Source organism: Mirounga leonina, unplaced genomic scaffold (assembly GCF_011800145.1).
Source record: "Mirounga leonina isolate KUSES-001 unplaced genomic scaffold, KU_Mleo_1.0 Mir_115, whole genome shotgun sequence".
In the NCBI taxonomy this organism is placed as follows: domain Eukaryota; kingdom Metazoa; phylum Chordata; class Mammalia; order Carnivora; family Phocidae; genus Mirounga; species Mirounga leonina.
This window is the reverse complement of record NW_023270268.1, coordinates 62,457,883-62,463,002: the sequence shown is the minus strand read 5'-3', so window position 1 is coordinate 62,463,002 and position 5,120 is coordinate 62,457,883.

Sequence of the window (5,120 nt, the reverse complement as noted above, 5' to 3'; positions counted from 1 at the left end):
GCTCCCTGATGGCCAAGAAAAAGAGAGACAAAAACTGACAAGAGTGATGATGGTCTCAGACACCCACATTTGTCCCACAGAAGTTCTGGAGGAAGGAGATGCACCTTCAGATGAGGAGGAGCTGGGCTGGGCTGGGAAACACCATTTGTGAATGTGAGTATCTTCTACCCACCAGTGGAGGACAGAACAAGGACTACTGGTCAGTAGATAATACAGAAAAAAATAATAGTGAAGCTAATCTTTCAAAGAACTATCATTTAAGTGGGGGTAGGGAAATGAGGCTATGGCCAAGTCCCCATCCATCACAGAATTCTGTGCCCAAATAATCTAGGGTTACAGTGAAAAGAGTTATGTTCTAGAAGAGAGGATTCCAGTCCTGGTCCTGATATTAATCAGCTATTTGATCTTAGGGGAGTCAACTCATCACCTGGCACCTCTGAGTCCGCATTTGTGGATTAAGGGGATGAACTAACTGACTTCCAAGATCCCTTCCAGATCTAGAGGCAGCAAAGCATGGAGCAGAGACTCTGGAGCCCGAACGCTTAGATACACATTGTGGCTCTACCTCCTGCTAGCTGTGTGACCTTGGGCACATTACTCATCCTTTCTGTGCCAGAATAAAATAGGATAAAAATGGTACTAATTTCATAGTCTAGCTGTGAGGACTAAATGAGATCGCATATGCAAAAAGTACTTAGAGTTAGCCTGGCACACAGAACATGCTTAATAAGAACTCACATGAGAGCAGGGATCTATGTCTGTTTTGATCACTGATGCGATGTGAGTACTGATAACATTATCTTTTTTTTTCTTTTACTGATAACATTATCTGGCACATAGTAGACACTCAGTAAATATTTGTTGAAAGAATGAATGAATCACTACACACCTATTAAAAAGCCCAAAATCTGTTGAAGCCAGTGTCTACTATAGAACGGTTACTGTGTGGATGAGTTCAGACAGCCCCATATCATATAATATTTAGCAAGTATCAAAATAAATATACTAAGACACACATATACACATAAACCTGTATCAGTTTTGTTCCTTATGAATTGAAAAGTGAGGGATAAATTTGTTGAAAATTATCTGGGGATTCAAAAAAAAATTTTTTTTTGGATAATATATACTGACTAGCACTGGAATCCTTAATTATGAAACTCTGTAGCTATTACCGGAAAATGACATGCCTCCTACATTAAAAACATTGACAAAGCAAGGTGGTTTCCAACAGATATGTGACCACTTACCTTTTATAAAGCACACTTTTACACCAGGATTACCTCATGCCCAGTCAGAAGCAAACAACAAAATTTAGAGACGGGCAAATAATTTCCATGCCCAGTCTTTAAAGGTAATTCTGTACACAAAATTCTCACTTTATAGGTATTGGCTGGAGCAATTCAGTTTGAACAGATTCAGTAAGTATTTTGAATTTTTAATTTGTAAGAGGTCTTTCACCTCTTTTATGGTAAAGAATGAGTAAGATTTCCATATCCTTTTATGTAGAACAGAATTCTGTAGCTTAAGGTTTTAATCCTTTCGAAAATCATATTAAGCAAAATGTACCTCTCATCGGATCTGAATACAATTGAACGTAGTAATTGCACTATTGTCATTTCATGACCTTTGGGAGTGTGAAAATGCTAATTTGTGCTGCTTACCTTCAGTGCGTTTGCTGCTGGGGATTGACGGCATTAACAGAATGGACCCCCAGTTGGATTAGATGATTCATATGGTTACATTTTTAAAACTTTTGCATGTTTAAAATACATCTGACTTGTTCTGAGGAGTCTGGCTGCCTGCTGACAAAGTGAATAGTAATATATAACTGAGGTCAGTAAATCAATGTATGTAGGTGGATGGGCCAGAGAATGTGATGACATTATGTAAACACACCTCAGTATGCACACATTTTTCTAGTATAATTCTTGGATACTTACTTTGAAGAGCAAAGAATATTGTTTTGATTCTAAAATTCATGTAACTGCTTATCTGGCAGTAGGACTCTAGGGAAGTAGTTTTCCAGGTTATAACTCTAGAATCAGTTCATCTGCATTTTTTATTTGCCTGTAAGTTAACATGTTCCCAAAATTTAAAAGCCTGGATTCCAAAAAGAATGTGGAAGTGTTAAAATGTGTGTAATATGCAAACATTTTAATGCTGTTTTCTGCACTGCTGTTTTTGTTTCAAATATTTTATTTAAAAATTTTTATTAACATTATTTTGCTTGCTCAATGCTTTGTGATGAATCAATTAAAATTCCTTTCAATGTTCAAAAAAAAAAAAAAGCCCCAAATCTGGAACATTAACAACATCAAATATGGGTGAAGATGTGGAGCAACAGGAACTCTCATTCACTGCTGGTGGGAATGCAAAATGGTACAGCCACGTTGAAGACAGTTTGGTGTTTGGTGGAAGACACTTTGGTATTTACCCAAAAGAGTTGAAAACTTATGTCCACACAAAAACCTGCACATTGATGTTTATAGCAGCTTTATTCATAATTGACAAAACTTGGAAACATCCAAGAGGTCCTTCACTGGTGAATGGATAAATAGACTGTAGTACATCCAAACAATAGGGATATTATTTAGCACTAGAAAAAAAAATGGACTATCGAGCCATGAAAAGACATGGAATAGCCTTAAATGTGTATTATTAAGTGATAAAAAGCCAATCTGAAAGAAGCTACATACTGTATGATTCCAACTAAACAACATTCTGAAAAAGGCAAAACTTTGGGGATAGTTAAAAAAATCAGTGGTTGCCAGGGAGGATGGCAGAGAGCACAGAGAAATTCGAGATCAGTGAAACGATTCTGTATGATACTATAAAGGTGGGTACATATCATTATACATTTGTTTAAAGCCATAGAGTGAATGTACATCAAGAGTGAACTCTAATGTAAACTATGGACTTTGGCTGATAATGATGTGTCAGTGTAGATTCACTGATTGTAACAAACGTACCACTTTGGTGGGAAATCTTGATGTGGAGAGGCTATGCATGTGTGGAGGCAAGGGGTATATGACAACCCTCTGTCCTCCCTGCTCAGTTTTGCTGTGAATCTAAAACTGCTCTAAAAATTTAATTTATTTTTTTAAAAAATAATGAAAAAAGAACATAATGTATCATATAACTGTCAGAAGGAAAAAATTATATTTTATATGTACATTATATATATAATACACACATATGTTCTACTATGTATTACTGAACTTCTAATTAAGTTCTTCTAATGAAGAATTACTTGAATATGGGAAAAATGAGCTATAACAGTTGATACAGTATTGCCAAGAGTAGCTAATTTGGGGCAAGTTATCATTTTAAAAAACAATACTGAAAATGGTAAGCAATATTCACTGCAATTAATTAAGGAAAGCATGTTACCTGTTTCTTTCCTACCATCCTTAATTTAAGTTATAGGAAAAAAATAGCAGTTAGCTAAGTAAGATTTCCTCTGCAGCACTCATTTTCTGCCTACAGTAATATGTAGGCAGACAAACAAACAAAAACAGTGCTTTTCCTTTGTGAGTGCCTAGTACTTGGTGATTATGAGAAACTCGGGGCTTCTCAGAGGCAGCGTCTTAAACAATTTACAGTATAATAAAATTAAATTCTTTCTTTTCAAAATATGATTGGGGGAGGGACACAAAGAAATGAAAGCGTCTAGAGGGTGTTCTGGGAGGGGGTCAGGAGTGTGGTGAATGTGATGCTATGTGACCTTCCAAAGCTAGGTCATAGAAAGTGATACAGCTTCCACCAGGCTTGCTATCTCTCTTAAAATACTCAGTTTGGGACCCTGAGCTACCATATAGGAAGCCTAAGGCTGCCATGCAGTGGGAAAGCACAAACCAGTCCACATGGTGTGACCCCATAGAAAAGCCTTGAGACCACCTGATGAAAAAGATACTGGCCAGGCCACAGCTGCTCCAACACCTTACCTCCCACTCCAGTTCCAATGGGAGCTGACTGACCACTCCTGCATGACAGACCCTGAGCCAGAACCACTTAGCTGAGTTGTCCCCCAGCTCTTGGCCCACAGAAACTAGGAGAAACAATCAATGTTCTCATTTTAAGCCACTGTTCTGGGATTTTTTTTTTTCTGTAGCCATATTGCAACTGAACAAACTCTTTGGCAAACAACAACCAAGTCTGACTTATTCTGGTCCACACCCTCTCAAGCCTTAAGTGGCTACTTGGTTCTTGAGAATATTGGAATTTTTTCTGGCAGGGATTCAAACACAACTTCCCTCAATCCACCTGGGAACTTTCCTCCTGGAGGTATACCGAAACCCCAAGCTCCTGTTCCTGCAGTTAAGACCGAAGCATCATGGATGACTCCAGCCTTGGCCCCCAACTTTGCTGGCCCTTGTCAGATCACAAGGAAACTCTCACTTTTCAGCAGGGACCATGTTTTCTCTCTTTGCTTCCAATAAATGTTAGGCACCTCAAAAATCCTTTCCCATTGGCTCCTTCTTGAGAGGTTTCACATTTCCTTCCTTTTTCCATCATTTCCCATCATTTTCCTCAAGTCTCAACATGACAGTAACTCCAGTGTCTTCTTTTGTCATTAATGTTTGACTGATTATGAAAGTGAACATCTATAAATCCTACATCCACACTGACAAGCATAATGAAGAGCTGATTCCAGGAGGATAAGGTACATTTATCATGATGAGGGAGGAACTCTATCATAATAGCAATTCAGGGTGTTTATTTACACATTTTAAAAGAATAACTATACTTCCGGTAATCCTTTCTAATAACGTGTCCAAGGAGCTGTTTACACAAATCTCCTCCCTTGATAAATTCAAGACCTGGCTGCTCTTCTGGGATGGAGACATCAAAGAGAGAACAAGTACACATCAGACATAACATGTCTCAGGTGCCTGAAAAGGAGTTCTTCAAAGTTGACAGCAGAGAGTAAGGAAGTGTAATTCCAAGGTGACCACAGGGGACCACAGGTCTGACTTCTCAGGATCAGCTCACGTGCAGTAGAGCGAGCCCAGAATATGGAGGCAGAAACCAGCATTTATATTCCACCTCTGTGGCTTACTAGATACATGACTGGAAAAATAAGGTTTCTAAGGCCTAATTTCTTTATCTGTAAAATA